The sequence below is a fragment of the Carcharodon carcharias genome, chromosome 16, assembly GCF_017639515.1.
Source record: "Carcharodon carcharias isolate sCarCar2 chromosome 16, sCarCar2.pri, whole genome shotgun sequence".
Taxonomy (NCBI): Eukaryota; Metazoa; Chordata; class Chondrichthyes; order Lamniformes; family Lamnidae; genus Carcharodon; species Carcharodon carcharias.
The window spans coordinates 104,722,989-104,741,102 of NC_054482.1; the positions used below are offsets into that span (position 1 = coordinate 104,722,989).

An 18,114-nucleotide genomic window follows, 5' to 3' on the forward strand; every position below is an offset into this window, starting at 1 on the left:
TCTATATAGCAGCCTGCTTTAAATCAAACATGTTTACAAGGGAACTGAGTCAGGGAATACATAGAAGAGTTGTGATAAAAGGTAAATCATAGTGTGACAGAAATTGAAAGATAAACAAGAGAAGACACAAAAGAACAGAATGTGGCATGGTGAAATACTCCCAAGATGGATGCAAGGGCTGGATTTTCACTCCACTTACAGTCCAGGCCCCAGTATAGAACGGGTCAAAGTCTTGATTACCTATCCTAATTATATTGGAATTCACTCTCACCAAAGGTTATCTAAACTCATCCAACCAGTTTATCGTTTACTTACAAGTTGTGTAAACAAAGACAGCACAACTGATCGTAGGCAGATTATCAATTATCCTGTGGAATACTAAATACCTAAAATGCTGAAGTCATTACCATACACATGAACTTGTGGAAAGCAGAGGGTTCCTTCAAAAGATGGTTTATGTTGTAGAGAGTTGCAATGTTCAACCCTTTGCTGGAGATAACCCGCGTGAGACATAATTCCGGGGACAACTACTTTCAGATAGACATAACAGAACATGCTCAGGGCTTAAACCAGAACAGCTATGTTTCCTTCATCCCACGCAACAAGGAAAAAAAAAAAATCGCAAACTGCACAAAACATTCTCCCAGGAACCACAATGTCAAAGAACAAGACCTAAATGGTCTCTATAGGCACATTGACAGCAAAATTTATTTTTTTGTTGTTGCTTTTAAAGAATATGAACACTACACCATTATATGCTGCAGCACCTTAACCAAAGCCAGATTCATTTACCACATTTCCACTTTCTGATGCCCAGAATCTAGCTTGGAAGAATGGTGGGAGAATGATAGATTACAAGTAGTTTACATACTGACCTTCCACCTCTAAACAACATTAAGAGCCAGCCTAAACTGATGAGACAGAAGTCCTCTCCCATTGCTGGTTATAAAAAGGCCCCACAACGGGGCATTAATGCAATCTCTCTTGGAAATGGTGTTGTTTTGCAATTGGGACAGATCAATAGGAGCTTTACTTTGCATCAAGCATTGTTATATCTGATGGTAGTGTTTGATGTGGTCACTAGATGCCTTAACTACAGAGTGATCCATTTCTTAGCATTAACAGCTCATATGCAAATCAAAATGCACACAAGATTATATATTTTTGCTTCTACTTATATTCATGGTTTGAAACCATAGAAAAAAATTATGCAACAGAAAGAGACCATTCAGTCCATCATATCTGTGCCAGCCCAAAAAAAAAGAGAAAAAGAAGCTAGCCACTCATTTTAATCCCACCTTCCAGTACCTGGTCCATGGCCTTGCAGGTTACAGAACTTCAGGTGCAGATGTAGGTGCCTTTTAAATGAGTTGAGCAATTTAGCCTCAACCACCAAATCAGGCTGTGAATTCCAGATGCCCACCGCCCTCTGGGTGAAAATGTTTTTCCTCATGTCCCCTCTAAATCCTTCTACCAATCATCTTGAATTGTGAGGTTATCCATTTTGGTCGGAAGAATAAAAAGGCAACTTATTATTTAAATGGAGAGAAACTTCAGAATGCTTCAGTGCAGAGGGATCTGGGTGTCCTCGTGCATGAATCGCTGAAAGTTAGTATGCAGGTACAGCAGGTAATAAGGAAGGCAAATGGAATTTTGGTATTTGTGAAAGGAATAGAGTATAAAAATAGGGAAGTGTTGTTGCAACTGTACAAGGCATTGGTGAGACCACACCTGGAGTACTGTGCACAGTTTTGGTCCCCTTACTTGAGGAAGGAGGTAGTTGCACTGAAGGTGGTTCAGAGGAGGTTCACTAGATTGATTCCAGAGATGCGGGGCTTGTCTTATGAGAAGAGATTAAGCAGCTTAGGCCTATACTCGCTAGAGTTTAGAAGGATGAGAGGAGATCTAATTGAGGTATATAAGATGCTAAAGGGGATAGACAAAGTAGACGTGGAGTGGATGTTTCCCCTTCTGGGGCATTCTAGAACGAGAGGCCATAGTTTTAGGCTAAGGGGCGGTAGATTTAAATCAGAGATGAGTAGGAATTACTTTTCTCAAAGGGTTGTGAATCTGTGGAATTCACTACCTAAAGTGCAGTGGATGCCGGGATGCTGAATAAATTTAAAGGGGGAGATAGACAGATTTTTAATTAGTAACGGGTTGAAATGTTATGGGGAGAGGGTGGGAAATTGGAGTTGAGACCGAAATGAGATCAGCCATGATCGTAATGAATGGCGGGTCAGGCTCAAGGGGCTGAATTGCCTACTCCTGCTCCTAGTTCTTATTCCCCTGGTAATTGACCCCTCAGCTAGGAAAAACAGGTCTTTCCTGTCTACCCCATCTAGGCCCTCAATCTTGTACACCTCAATTAGGTTAAATCCCTAGCCTCCTCTTTTCTAAGGAAAACAACCCCAGCCTATCCAATCTTTCCTCATAGCTGCAATTTTCGAGCTCTGGCAGCATTCTTGTAAATCTCCTCTGTACTCTCTCCAGAGCAATTATGTCCTTCCTGCAATGTGACGAGAATTGTATACAAAATTCCAGCTATGGCCTAACCAACATTTTATACACTTCCAGCACTACATTCTTGCTTTTGTATTTAATATCTTGTCCAAGGAAAGCATTCCATATTTTTTTTTCACCCCTTTCCTATTTCTAATTAGTTCTGTCGAAGGGTCATGAGGATTCGAAACGTCAACTCTTTCCTTCTCCGCCGATGCTGCCAGACCTGCTGAGTTTTTCCAGGTAATTCTGTTTTTGTAAAGCATTCCATATGCCTTCTTTACCATCTTATCCTGTCACCTTCAGGCACCTGTGGAAATGCACTCCAAGGTCTCTCACCTCCACTGCCTCTCTCAATATCCTCTCATTTATTGAGTATTTCCCTTGCTTTGTTTGCCCTCCTCAAATGCATTACCTCACACCTTCCTGGATTGAATTTCATTTGCCACTTTTCCGCTCACTCAATCAAACCATTTATATGTTCTGGAGAAAACAGCTATGCGCTTCACTATCAACACGGCCAATTTTTGTATCATCTGTAAATTTCTCAATCATGCCTGCCATATTTAAGTCCAAATCATTAACATATACGACAAACAGCAAGGGTCCCAACACTGGGCCCTGTGGAATGCCACTGTAAACTCCTTTTTATTCACAAAAACATCCATCGGCCATTACCATTTGTTTCCTGCCACTGTGCTAATTTTGGATCTAACTCGCCACCTTCCACAAAAAAACTCATTAGATAAAAAGGTATTTGTCTAAGATATAGGCCTAAAAGGTATTTGTCTAAGATAAAGACTCACAAACAACATGTGTATCAAAAGCAAGTTTGACAAAAATAAAATTTTTCCTGCGTGAGTTTGTATTTTTTTTTATTCATTCATGGGACGTGGGCGTCGCTGGCTGGGCCAGCATTTATTGCCCATCCATAATTGCCCTTGTTCAGAGGGCATTTAAGAGTCAATCACAACCACATTGCTGTGGGTCTGGAGTCACATGTAGGCCAGACCATATCCCTAAAGGATATTAGTGAACCATTTGGGTTTTTACAACAATCGGCAATGGTTTCACGGTCATCATTAGACTTCTAATTGCAGATTTTTATTGAATTCAAATTCCATCATCTACCTCTGCCTTAATGTTCAATGGCCCTTCCTCCATCACTTTCGGTGCAAGAGAGTTTCAAAGACACAACCCTCAGATAGAAATAAAATTCTCATTTCCATCTTAAATGGGAGACCCCTTATTTTTAAACTGTATCCCCTAGTTCTAGTCTCTCCCACATCATCTACCCTGTCAAGTCCCCTCAAGAGCGGCCAATCAGCGGCCAAAGGTGGGCTGGCCCCTCCAATTAAGGTTGGCAGGTGGGCTCTAGAGAGCCAATAGGCAGTCCTCCAGCTTGGAAGGTGAGGAAGCTTGCAGTTCAGGTAAAGGAGACAGAGAGAGGATGCCTCCATTTTGAGATCCCTCTCTGCACATTTTAAGAACTTTGAAATAAAAAAGGCCTCAGCAGCCAGGCTACCATTGTGCTGGGATAACCCCTCCAAAGGCAGCCTAAGACTGCAGCTCAGGCCAAGCAGACAGGGAGGGCCTCAAAGCGCTGGCCCCTAGGTCTGGCACCAGGAGGACCAACTTCAGGCAGACGGCCCAGTCCCTGAAGCCTGGCCGGGGGGTGGGGGAAGAGAGAGAGAGAAAGAAAGAGGATTGGGGGTGTGGCCAGAGGCTAACTGGGAAATTCCAGTTGACTTCAATAACTAATCAACTAACTTGCCTCAAATGACTTCCAGCCACTTGGGGGCAGATAGCCCTCCTGACCCCCATCCACCTCCAGGAAAATAGTCTAGGGGAGGGATGATGGGAGCAAACCAGTATGGCACAATATTTCCACCCAAATGATGTACTCGCTCCCATATGGGAGAGAAAAAAAATCAGCCCCAGGTATTTATATGCACAAGCCTGAGCAATAAACAAAAATGGCCACCACAGCCAGGCTTGATACTGTTACCCACCCAACAAGTAAATCTGTGCCCTTCTTGTGGTAATCATCAGATACCATTCAGAGGCAAGAACTTTAGCAAAGATCACCTTTCCCTAGTGCAGAGTCAAAGATGAGCTACAGCATCCCAGTGCCAATCCCAAATGAAACACGACACTTCTCAGCTTTAGTAAACTGTTCAATAAAGAAACTCATTGACTTTACAATGTTAGTTCGGGCAGATTTTGAAGTCTTGAAGAAGGAGATTCATGGTATTGCTGGGGAGGGGTTATTTTTAAGTTAAGATGGACAACAACTACCCTGTTAAAAATTTAAAACAAAAATAAATGAAGATTCTTACTAAGCTGTTAATGCAAAATAAACTGCATAAGAAATTCTAAAGCGAGGCCACGCTCTTCCCTCAACATGGCCTTTGATTTCTACTCAAAGCACCATGGTTAGTCTTCTATCAGGTTATTGATTTTTGAGGATTGTGCTGTTCAGGGCTGGAGATGTACAGGGTACATTCACAATTACAAACTCTATATAAATACACCTCTCAGTACATTTAATTTAGATTTTTATTGTTTTCATCCAATTAAAGTAGCAGAGTTAAAGACAAAATACTGCGGATGCTGGAATTCCGTGACAAAAACAAAAAATACTGGAAAAACTCAGCAGGTCTGACAGCATCTGTGGAGAGAAAGTGGGTTAGCGTTTCGAGTCCATATGACTCTTCTTCAGAGCTACAGGGAAGTAGAAATGTGGTGAACTATATACTGTTTAAGCAGGGTGGAATAGGTGAAGCTGGATAGAAGGCCAATGATAGGTGGAGGCAAAGGAGAGATTGAGAAGGATGTCATAAACAAAAGGTCAAAGGGTTGTTAATAGTGGTGGTGCTGGCTAAAGGTGTCAAAGATTGTAGCAGAGTGTTCTGTAATAAAGATGATGACCTCAGGTAAACAGGATTCAAGAAGAAAAATCCTGAATCAAACCTGCAATTTGATCAATTAAAAACAATTCTTAATACATTAAGGGACTCATCTGTGTAAAAGCATTTTATCCATGGGTCCAATAATTGTAACAAATTAACAGTATTACAGATGATATACAGAAATGACAAATGTTTTTAATATGTTTCACTTGACTAAGTTAATGTGCAAGAGTAATTTAACTTCGCATTTTGAGAGGCATTTTAGCAATTCCTTATCAAAAGCAGAAATAAGATCATGCTTATTCAAAGAATGAAGCAAGTTAATTAACATCAGCTCCAAAAAGATAGGAGCAATTGTTAACACATTGCCTTGGACAACTTGTAGGAACCTATTTACAAAAGGTAGAGAATGCAGTAATACAGCATGGCAACAGAAATCTTTTTCAAGTTTAACTAGCGCAATCTCAACGTCCTATTTGACTGAGCTGAGCTTTCGACCCTGTAGGCTCTCCGTTACCCATGATACCAACTTTCACCCCATGTCCACCCCTGCCTCAACTCATCTGCTGCTGGCAACGCTCTGTTGCCTCTAGACTCAACTATTCCAATGCGCTCCTGGCTGGCTTCCCAGCTTGTTTCCTTTGTAGATTTGAGCTCATTGAAAAGATTGCTGCCCATCTCCTAACTTGCACCAAATTCTGCTCATCCACCAACCACCTGCTCACTGTCTTGCATTGACTACCAGAAAGGCAATGCCTCAATTACAAAACCCTCATCATCCGTTCGAAACCTCTCCCTATTGCTCCTCCCAACTCCTGTAACCAACTCCAGCTTTACAGCCTTCAGGTCGGAGTGTGGTTCCCTCTTGCGCATCCCCAATTTTCACCACTTCACTATGCCTTCAGCTGCACAGGCTCCAAGCTCCAAAATTCTCACCCTAACCCTGTCTTTTCCTGTTTGAAGACACACGCTAAAACCTAGCTCTGACAAAGCTTTTGGCCATCTGCCCTAACTTCGCCATATGTGGTTCAATGTCAAATTTTGTTTGATAATTGGGGCATTTTACTACATTAAAGACGCTACATAAATGCAAAACAAAAACAAAAATACCTGGAAAAACTCAGCAGGTCTGGTAGCATCTGCGGAGAGAAATACAGTTCACGTTTCGAGTCCGAGCGACCCTTGCGGAGAGGAACACAGTCAACGTTTCGAGTCCAAATGTCATTCGGACTCGAAACGTTAACTGTTCCTCGCCGCAGATGCTGCCAGACCTGCTGAGTTTTTCCAGGTATTTTTGATTTCCAGCATCCCGCAGTTTTTTTGCTTTTACCTATATAAATGCAAGTTGTTGTAACACTTCCATTAATTCATGTGTGTCTTAGTCACATGTTGCCTTGTGTTTGAAAACTAGAGAACCATTTTTTTTTTAAACCAAAAATGGGGAGAGGAGTTGCAAAGTACTTTCCACTTTCTCCCAACAAATATTGTGTTCAAGCACTCTTATGCACCATTTTCACCACATGTGTTTGGTCACAGATTTAACATTTTTCTCAGTGGTTTTGATTTGCGATTCACTGACTCAGTTTAACTATCATGGACTTCTGCTGTGCTGTTTAATTTCAATTCCTCTCTTCTGCACAATGCTGCAAACTACCACCAGATCAACAATACTTACAGATCACGAGGCTCGAAATGAACTGCTAGTATAGTTCATATATATTCTACAGCTACAAGTCTAATGTTGAACCACTCCACTCATGTTTTAAAAGTAATTTTTGTTCAAGGATTTTGAAACTTCACTGAACAAGGGAAGGTTTTCCATCAAATTCAGGGTGCTAATCACACCTTTATAGAAGGCACGTTTCAAATACATAATTAGCATTCTTTAGAACTCTTGCACATGACAGTTCATGAATAATTAATTAAAATTTGCACCATAAGTCAGAATGACCCTCTGAGATTTTAGAAAACAAAGTGCTTAAGAAGCTGCACCTTAGACATCATAGTCTACAACAGGTAAGTAACCAGAACACTAATTATTCGATGCAGGGTCACTTCAGCCAATAGGTGTACCAACCAATTACATTACGAGAAATTATTAGAGCAAACTAGCAAGAAATAGAAAAGCAGACAACAAGAACTTCAAGTATATATAAAGGAAGGAAGTAGCTAAAGTAAAAGTTAGCACCTTAGCAGATGAGGCTGGGGAATTAATAATGGAAAACGAGGAAATAATAGAGGGGATGGATGGTGCATGAGTAGACATTGCAGCTCACAAACCCGCCAAGTGTCGGTTGGTTACTGCACATGAAGTGAATGGCAAAAGCTGTTCCGTTATCACTCAGAGCAAAATCCAGACCATTTAAGTTTTTACTTCCCCCGAACACATACTGTTCATTTTGGGTAATAAAAACATTTTCCCATTTACTTCAGTAAAGTTACACTCCCCTGAATGCTAATTTTTCAAGACTGCCATAAAAAGATTACACCTCGTGTCCAGTTAGCCATCAGAAATTCAAATCAAATTGGGACCTAAAGCAAGTTTAAATTCCACGCACCCAATGGCTTCAAGCAACCCATCTCAGCAAGGCAGTCCAATATAAAACAGTCAGAAAGCTCTTCAGCCTGTTATAGGAAACCTAGCTTCTTTCTCTGAAGAAGGTTTCATTGAATGCTAGGCAATGCGTTAAGTATATATAGAGCACTACTTAACTTTCAACAAAGTTCCAAAATACTAATCAAACCAATTTATGGAGAATTAACTATTTACAGCCACTTGTTAAAGAGAGAGGCTGGCAACTCAAGATGATAGCTGTGTTGTCACCTGGTTACAGGCTTGAACATTATCAGAACAAGATTGAAAGTCACCTATTAGCCCTCTATTCTCTCCCCCCCTAAAATGTTGATTCAAGGGGATATATCAAGTTTTTACAGTAGCATTTTAGTAAACTGACAGGAGTACAATTTCAAAAGAAGCAAAGTGCTAGGTTACAAATTTCTTTTGAACAATACAAGTACTCAGCAAAGTAGGAATGAGCATCTGCAGCAAATGGCAGTAAGAAAAGCAGAGAGGATTTTTAAAAATGCATATGAGAATTAACAGGTCAAAGTTTGACAATAAAGCTAATATTGATAGGATTGTAGAGTTACACAGCAAGTAAAAAGGTTTGGGACAAATGGGACTGATAGGATAATTAAGAAATAGCAAGATTGCAACACAAGAACGTTGACACGGCTTCATCACATTCCACTGAGCACCTGATTCCCAGCACTAAAATCTGCGGGGCTCAAGGAGAGGGTTAGTTTGGTGGCAATTTCTGTGTGATCTGGTAGAGCTTTTCACTCAGTCTAACCTCAGTGGAAGGGGGTCTCATCAAGGGTAGATGCACCAGCATTAAAAAAAAAAGAATTTGCTGGAGGGGTTAAAAAGTACAGGGGAGTTGTCAGAGAGAACAAAACCACAGCTTAAAAGAAAACAAGAAAACTTTCTGGCAAAGATTTATTTGGAAGGAACAAACAGGAAGAGAGCCTGCCTAAACATATCTATCAGTTTACATCGCACATGGGCCGGGCGAGAACCTCGCTATAACACCACACAGGATTTGACACTAGTAGCTCATAAGTAAATTCTATTCACCGGTTCTCACACACAAGGCTGTAACCCTAATTGCTATCTGCTACTAAAAATCATACCATTCAACCAGTTTTAGGCTAGTCAGAGACAGTTTGTAGCCAGTGGCAAAGTGGTGGCGCTCACCGCTGACCTCGGAGAAAGCTGCCCACAAAGCAATCTCTGTGGCACAGGATCCTCCTTTCCCAATGAGTTTAAATCAGGCACCAAGTCAAGGAGATCTCCCAGTGGCCAGCAGCAGTGATGTCGACAAGCAGGGTAAACATTGAAGTATTCTGACAGACAGCAAACGAGGAAGTTTAAAGCATTTTATCCTTCACTTTTAATTAAAGATAGCGAAATAATTGATTATGATTGGATTTAGATAAAAGATTGTTCATGTTATTTTAGCTTCTAAAAGTAACTTCTAAATGGGGAATTGATCATAATGAAGAAATTTGACAATTATAAAATTAGCTTTTCAAGGGCAGTCAGGAGGGTGTCGAGCTGGAACTATGAGCTTAGTATGTTGTTAAAAACCCTGTTACACTTCATTCAACAAGGTGTAATTTTTTTTTAAAAAAGGGGTTTTTATGATGAGACTAACTGCCCAAGAGTGGAAGATTTCATTTGCGTGTGTGCGTGCGGTGGGAGGGATAAGTAGTGGCATGGCACCACCTCTGGACATCAGAGAGCACAGAATTACTCATAGCAACTTCCAGATTTCCACATTATTCTATGAAAGTGTGGACTCCTGAAGTTGCTGCTCCGTTTCATTGGAGTTTCACCATCATTACCACCACAAAATCCAGAGACTTCTGTTTCATTTTCTCTTACTCAGTCTTAAATAAAGGCTCTCATTCCTGGTCTCATTTTAATTAATCCTTTTCTCCTCGTCCTTGACATCCTTTCTAACAGCATGGACCAAAACTGAACCCAATCTTCCAACTACAGTACAACCAATGAACTTGATCCATTTAGCATGTTTTTTTTGCTCTTGGAATGTGGCAGCCATGGGCACCCTCAGTTACCCAAAAGATGGTGGTAGGTATTCTCCTTCATCTATTGCAGCCTGTATAGTGAAAGTGGTCCCATAATTTTATTTTAACTTCATTCTTTCATGGGATGTGGGCATCACTGGCAAGACCAGCATTTGTTGCCCATCCCCAGTTGCCCTTGAACTGAGTGGCTTGCTAGGCCATTTCAGAAAGCAGTTAAGAGTCAACCACATTGCGGTGGGTCTGGAGTCCCAAGTAGGCCAGACCAGGGAAGGATGGCAGATTTCTTTCTCTAAAGGACATTAGTGAACCAGATGGGTTTTTTTTTTAAATTACAATCCATAATACTTCCATGGTCACCATTACTGAGCCAATCTTTATTTTCTATATTTATTAACTGAAATCAAATTCCAAAAGTTGCTGTGATGGGATTTGAACCCACATCTTCAGAGCATCAGCCTGGATGTCTAGATTACTAGTCCAGCGACAACCTGTCTCTCATAAATGGTGTATGACGGTGAACTCTAGAACCCTGCCCCAGCGTTGATTTAGATTTGTCCACTTTTTTTTTTAAACACGTTGATGGGATATACCTGGGTGATCTTCTACATTGCTGTGTAGATACCTGTGTCATAGTTGTACCGTAATGTCTTGGCTAGGAGAGCTGCTGTCTCTAGTGAATAGATCTTCGGCACTTAGCACTGAGATGTTGATTGCTGTGTCCAGTGCAGTCAGCTGTTTCTTAATGTCACATGGAATAAACTGAATTAGCTCGCTACTTGAGGCAGAGTAGGATCATCCATTTGGCACTTTTAACTGAAACCTTCCCTCCCACTGGTGGTCGAGGATGGGAGTGTTCCTGCAGCTTCCCATTAGTTGCCTGGTTGTGAGACAGACCCTTGCTCTGATCTATTGATTGCAGGATTGCTGAATTCCATTTACACAACACTGCAGTTGGTGTTTAGTCTGCAGGTAACCCTGTGTAGTAGCTCCACTAGATACCTCACCTTGCGGTATAAAGTCACAAATTGTCAGAAATACTCAGTAGGTAGGCAGCATCTGAGGAGAGAGAAATAGAGTTAACATTTCAGGTCGATGATCTTTCATCAGAACGGGACGATATTAGAGATGTAACCGGTTTAAGCAAGTACAGAGGCAGGAAAAGCGGGAGGGGTAGAAAAAACAAAACGGAAGGCCTGTGATAGGGTGGAAGGCAAAAGAAACTGCATGATGGAAGGAATAATGGTGCAAGGTGAAAAGGAGATGGCAATGGGACAAGTAAAGAGACAAAAAATAAAAATGGTGGATCTGGAGAAGGTACAAGTGGAGAGTGCAGAAACATTATCAACAGCTGCTATCAAACAAAAAATAGAAAATTGGGGCAGAAGTTATGATCTGAACTTCTAACCATTTCCAGTTTTGACCAAATGTCACAGACCTGAAAGGTCAACTCTTTTTCTCTCTTCACAGATGCTGCCTGACCTGTTGAGTCAGCATTTTCTGGTTTTATTTTAGATTTCTAACATCCACAGTATTTTGCTTTTTCATTCTTATTTATGCCTACTGTTGCTGCCAGCAGACCCTTCTGCATTCATATCATATAGTTATCGTGACTACTAGCCCCCTCCTCTTGTACCCTTTCATTCCCACTACCACATGCTTCTGTACAAACTGGAGCAACATACTCATCTAGTATTTCCACTGTTCCTTCATCCTCCATTAGGATTTCCTTCATTGTTTATAATCACAGCACATTTACAATTAATCAACTGACCTGCTGGACCAAACCAGCCTACTAGAAAAGCACCAAACAGCTTCTAGCATCAAGCAGTTAAGTTACAATAAAATAAACAAGTAAAAAAACTCTCTATTTATGCCCCAATCACTCCCACAAAGGATAAACATGACCTTCTCCTGGCTTTTTGCACCAAGATCAATCTCTTGTTAGCCAGCCCAATCTTATACTGTCTTAACTGGTATAATAGCCCCAATGCCTCAGGAGCTTTTGATTCCATTGAACCAACAATTAATTCTGGAGGAAAGGAGGGAACAGTGAGCAGTACAGTTGACAGGATGCAGCCAGCTCATTGCATCACTTTGTCACCAATGATTTAACTTGTTATTGGCTTAACTAAGACACCAAATAAGTTGGTTACACAGGATATACAGAGCAGAAACAAGCCACTCGGCTCAACCAGCCCATGTCAATTTTTATGTTCAACTCAAGCCTCATCCTTTTTCTTTAAATCTCAATTTAGAAAGGGTAATTTTTTTTTTGCTGGGGGCGGGGGTGGGTGGCTACAGGGAAGAGAAGGAGCAGCATTCTTAACCAAATGATTCCAATAAGGCACAGCAAAGATAAATCCAAAGGGGAACCTGTAGTGAACACATCACATCAGGAATGGCAAAACTGTTGGGAGCATTACAGTCTTCATTTAATAACCAATAAATCGAGTGGTCAATTTAAAATCTCTCAATTTAATCTTGCCCCATCACCCATAAACTAGAAGCGCAGGAACCGGCTTTCAGACCCCTGCAAATGGAGCTCGAGTGTCCAGAAATATGACCTGGAGGTTGACTCCGATTCTTTCCTCTTCCCTGTGTTGAAACATGGCTTCCACTCAGTACTACAATCTCCCCTCTCCTGTTGTTAGTTTCTGACCTTTAGGCTTGCATTCAGTAGCCTATCATTCTTTGGAATGGTATGCGATGTGACAAGTTTGTACCATTTGTACTGACGTTCAAAGTCTCGGAATTGTATCACTTAGTTTAGTTGCTGGCACTCCCACCTCTGAGTCAAAGGTTAAGGGTTCAAGCTCTAATTCTTAAGCCCATGACTTAACCCAATCATTTCAGTGTAGTATTGAGGGAGTGCTATGTTGTGGAAAGAGACTTTAACCAGAGTATCCGCCACCTGTTTAGGTGGATGTAAAAGATCCCAGGGCACTATTCAAATTACGGGGAGTTCTCCCAATATCCTGAACAACATTCCTCCCTCTGCAACAGAATAACTGGCATTCATTAATTTGCTGTTTCTAAGACCTTACACAAACTAGCTTCTGCCTTTGCCTACTTCAAAAGTAACTCATTAGATGTGAAGCATTTTGAGGCATGCCAGGATGTGATAAGTGCACTAGATAAATGCAAGGTCTTTCTTATACTGAAAGTTGGCGAAGCAATGGTCATTAGGAAACTTGACTAACAGAAGAATATAAAATTACAGGTCCCTAATGGAATGCATCTGAATAGTTTTTTTTTTAAAAAGTGACAAAAACTCTTTCAATAAGCAAGGCATTAATACCAGCAAGCTAGGCTGTGACTATTATTCTAATTTTCAAGTCAGGACAAAGACCGAGATTTTGAAACTGTTCAAACACCTGCAATGTCAAAGCTGAAGGTTTAATTCCAGCCTGTTTGCAAGTCTCTAAAAAACACCACTGGTGAATATAGTCACCTGGAAGTATTCCTGCTATAAAACTACCCAGTGTACAAATGGAATGCTTCAGAAAAAAAAAGCAGCATGAGCATATCAATAAAGTGAAGTTATCATTGAAACTGGGTAATGTGCTGCTTTGGCATGGTAATGCATCAGTGTTCTTAATACATTCTACCACAGAGTAGAGAAAAACCATTTCCTCTATTGGAACAGAGTTCAAATCAAGGGGGCATTACCTTAAAATTAGAGGTAGGCTGTTCACAGGCGATATCAGGAAGTACTTATTCACACAAAAGGGCAGTGGAAATCTGGATCTCTCTCTCAAGGAGCTGTTGAGACTATGGGGTGTACTGAAAATTTCAACACAGAGGTAGATAAGATTTTTGTTGGGTAAGGGTATGAAGAGTAGCAGAAGCAAGATGAGTAGTTGGAAGGAAGGTACAGATCAGCCATGATCTAGCTGAATAGCAGAACAGACTAGATGGGTTGAATGGCCTTCTGCTGTTCCAGTGTTCTGCAGAATGACAGGTTGATCTCAACATAAGGAATAGCGGAAGTCTGGGAGGTAAAGTCATTGGACACATTACCCTAACATATCCTCATGGCTGGCTGGAGCAGTATTGGCAGAATAGGCTCCTTGCCCAAGGACTAAGTGCTTGGAGAAGGCTAGAGGGAATACAATTAAAAACATTTCATTAGAAAAAAAACAGTTGAGACCAAGTGAAGTGGCAAACTGTTAACTGACTTAGAAATGCAAGTCTTTGTTACTTCTATGACAGCCACAAGACATCCCAAAGCAGGTACTGAAGTGCTTTTTGAAGTGTAGACGCTATTGCTGTCGCAGGGTATTTTTTATTCTTTCATGGGATGCGGTCATCAATGGCAAGGCCAGCATTTGTTGTCCATCCCCAATTGCTCTTGAACTGAGTGGCTTGCTAGGCTATTTCAGGGCCTTCAAGAGTCAACCACATTGCTGTGGGTCTGGAGTCACATGTAGGCCAGACCAGGTAAGGACAGCAGATTTCCTTCCCCAAAGGAACATTAGTGAGCCAGGCGGGTTTTTACAGCAATCGATGACAGTTGTCATGGTCACCATCACCGAGACTATATATCGCCGTTCCTTCACTGTCGCTGGGTCAAAATCCTGGAACTCCCTCCCTAACAGCACTGTGGGCGTACCTACACCACATGGACTGGCCAGTGAAGCCTACATCCTGTGAATTAATAATATTTTTTTAAATTCCAGATTTATTAACCAAATTCAAATTCCACAGCTGCCATGGTGGAATTTGAACCCATGGCCCCGGATATTAGCCTGGGCCTCTGGGTTACGACTCCAGTAATGTTACGTCCACCTGGGAATACAGACCGGGCCTCAGTTTAACATGTCATCCAAAAGACAGCACCTCCATCAGTACAGCACTCCCTCAGTATGGCACTGGAGTGCCAGCCATAATCTTGGAGCTCGAGTTTGAGTGAGAAATGAATCCGCAACCTTCCTACTCAAAAGGTGAGAATAAAAGGTTGGTAGGAAGAAAGAGAAATAGTTCAAATTAGGAGTGGCAAAAATGATCAATGAATTAACAGATCCTGTTAACTTGTCACTGGGGCTATTTAACATACTGATCCATTAACATTAGAGGTAAAAAAAAAATTCCATTTAACCAAAGATACTTCAATTTAGTGGCAATACAATTCATGTAACTCAATCCATCTCTGACTGCACCTGCCATTACACAGATCTTTAAAGGAGTTGCAGTTTTCTTGTAGTTCAAAATACTCTCCAAAAACACAATTCAAGTTTGCAGGAGATAGACCTATAATTAGGTCAAGGCTCAAACGGGTGCCATACAAACCTTTCACTCTCCTACCATTACCTTTTGCTGAATTCCTAGTCATGACATCGCTGCACTTCACAATATTGACGAAAATTAAAAGCTAAACCGAATGGTTACAGAAACATAGCATTGACAAACAAGAGGTGCTGAAAAGAAAACTGTTCAAACACATTCAGAGCAACAAACTACGCAGGTAGACAATTAGTATATGCATCACATATTTAGGTGTTAATACAATAACTATAATTTATTGACAGAAGATAACAATATGTACAAACAACTGAGCCAAAGAAACATTTGCACAGGAATGTAAAAAAGGGTTGGCCATTCAGCCCCTCAAGCCTGTTCCACCATTCAATGAGATCATGGCTGACCTCTGACCTAACTCCCCATATCTCTTAAAACCTTTGGTTAAAAAAAATCCATCAATTTCAGATTTTAAATTAACAATTGACCTAGTTCAAAATGTGTTCTCCCCCCCCCCCACTTTGTGTGTAGAAGGATTTCCTAATTTCACCCCTGTAGGCCTGGCTCTAATTCTTTTGACTAGTCCTAGATAGTCCCAACTAACAGAAAATAGCTTCCCTCTTATCTACCCTATATATTCCCCTGAATATCTTGTAAAGTTCAATCAAATCACCTCATGATTCTGAATTACATGGAATACAAGGCTGGATTGTATAATCTCCCCTTGCAATTTAACCCTTGAAGTTCAGTTTCATTCTGGTAGACCTTTGCTGCACTTCCTAAGCTGTGGTGCCTTGTACTGTTCAAAGTGCTTCAGGTGTGGTCAGCCCTCCAAGTGCAGTCTGACCAGGGCTTAAAATAGCTGGTGCATGACTTCTACCTTCTATTATTACTGTGTATTACAGAAAACTTGTCATTGAAAAGAACTTCATGATGTGACAGTGGCTGTGAAAGCAAGTTAACTGTAAGGGCAACTTGTAGGGCAGCCCAATATTCTATGAGATCATACAAGATGTGATATACAAAATGAGACGCAGGTTTTGGGAAAGGTATAACTGTAGGGAAGTTAGACTGGTGTCTATGCTAACATGACACAAACACACCACACGACACACACAATGGCTCCTGCTAAAATGAAGGAATGATGAAACATAACTTTAACACATGGAGCACCGCTGCAGGATTTGGTTTCACACAGAAATGTAGATGTCTTGACTTACTTGGTTAACCGCTATGCAGAAAGATCAAGTGCCGCTCACCGTCACCAGACGAGGCTGTCAGAACATCTGCTCCATTCTGAAATAATTGCACATCTGTAGAGTTGTGCTTTTACTTAAAAAGCAACGCCAGAGGACAGGATACCTAAAAAATACAGAAAACTCTGCTGGTTAGACACTATTTTAATTGTTTCAATTTAAATGAAACCTCCCTGGTTGACACTTCAATGTTTACTTGTGTTCCCGTCACCAGTATGGCAGTCAGTGACAAAGATTGTTAGAGATTTCACAAAAGTAGTCAAATTGTTGCTTATAATATTCAGTTATTTACTCACAAACAAAATGCTATTTGCTATGATTGTGCGACATTTAGTGTCATCATTGACCTCCCTCAGAATGTTGGCCATTTGAGAGTTGAGGAAACAGGATCTGGTAAGGGAGACAGTTTTCAGCTGTCCAGACACAATGTCCAGCCCACTGAAGTTCATTTTGCAGGAATTTTGCCTGAATGTTTGGGGAGCTCGCTTCAAGAAGAACACTAGTGTTTGTTTGACAGTCCTCCCACTGAATCTGGAGGATGCAGTGGAGACATTGATGGAATTTCTTCAGCACTCGCTGAAGGTGTCGCTGACACCTAGTCCAGGAGCATGGTGACGACAACTCCTCTGTACACTAGGGATTTTGTTGACTTGCAGAGGTCTTTGTTGTCAAATACTCAATGCCATTACTAAAACAGAAAATGTGGGAAAAACTCAGCAGGTATGGCAGCGTCCATGGAGAAAGAAAGAGAGTTAACATTTTGAACATGAATCTTCTTCGGAACTGCCATAGTTTGTAGAAGGCTGAGCTGACACAGCTGATCTGGTCTTGAATTGTCTCGTCATTGGTGGCTTCTTGAGAGAGGTGACTCCCAAGGTATGCGAAGTGCTCAAAAGATTTGGGCATCCAAGAAACTTCATCATAATCCTACAATTGCAACTGTCTTGAGTGGGAGATCTGAAACAGACACCTTCAAAATTCAGACCGAGATCAAGCAAGACTGTGTGATAGCCCCTATACTATTTACAATCTACCTGACAGTGGCTATTCACCTCAAAAATCAACTATCCTCTGGTGTCTATATGAAATACATCTAAATGGAAATCTCTTTAACCCCAGTCAACTCCATGCCAAACTAAACTGACCACCATGGATATACATGATCTACAGTTTGCGAATGACTGTAGTGTTGTTGCCCACTCTGCACCAGATTTGCAAGCCACCCTTAATCCCTTCAATTCTGCACACAAGAAATTCGGCCTGAACTTGAATGTTGCCAAAACAAAGCACATATCAACCCATACCTGGTCAACCAAATAGTCCACCTCCCATTTACGTTGAAGGAGAGACTTTGAAATATACAGTGAGCACTACAAACGTCAAGTACCAAGATTGATTCACTGCCATTTAGAACACTAAGGTTCACAATATAGGATTCCTGCCTTCTTGAAATGTCTGCTTGCTTCTGCAGTGAGTCTGATAATGTTAATGGCAAATGGGACCATTAAGCTTCTTGTGCACTGAGAGTCCAGTCGTGGGTTCAACTCTCACTCCAGATACACGAGAACATAAATCGCTAGTCTGACAATCAAATG

At 41.1% G+C, this 18,114-nt stretch overlaps 1 protein-coding gene across 6 annotated transcripts in view; it reads right to left on the reverse strand.

The window, feature by feature from the left end:
- Positions 1–18,114, reverse strand: part of LOC121288826 (volume-regulated anion channel subunit LRRC8D-like) — a 94,532-nt gene that overhangs the window by 57,871 nt on the left and 18,547 nt on the right. For 3 of the 6 annotated variants that reach the window (XM_041207584.1, XM_041207587.1, XM_041207583.1), the window contains exon 3: positions 16,484–16,625. The gene's annotated coding sequence lies outside the window, so the exon portion shown is untranslated. Of the gene's footprint in view, positions 1–10,378; positions 11,082–13,694; positions 13,809–14,045; positions 14,125–16,483; positions 16,626–18,114 lie in introns of those variants that run through there. The other 3 variants (XR_005945459.1, XR_005945460.1, XR_005945458.1) reach the window with 3 other exon arrangements.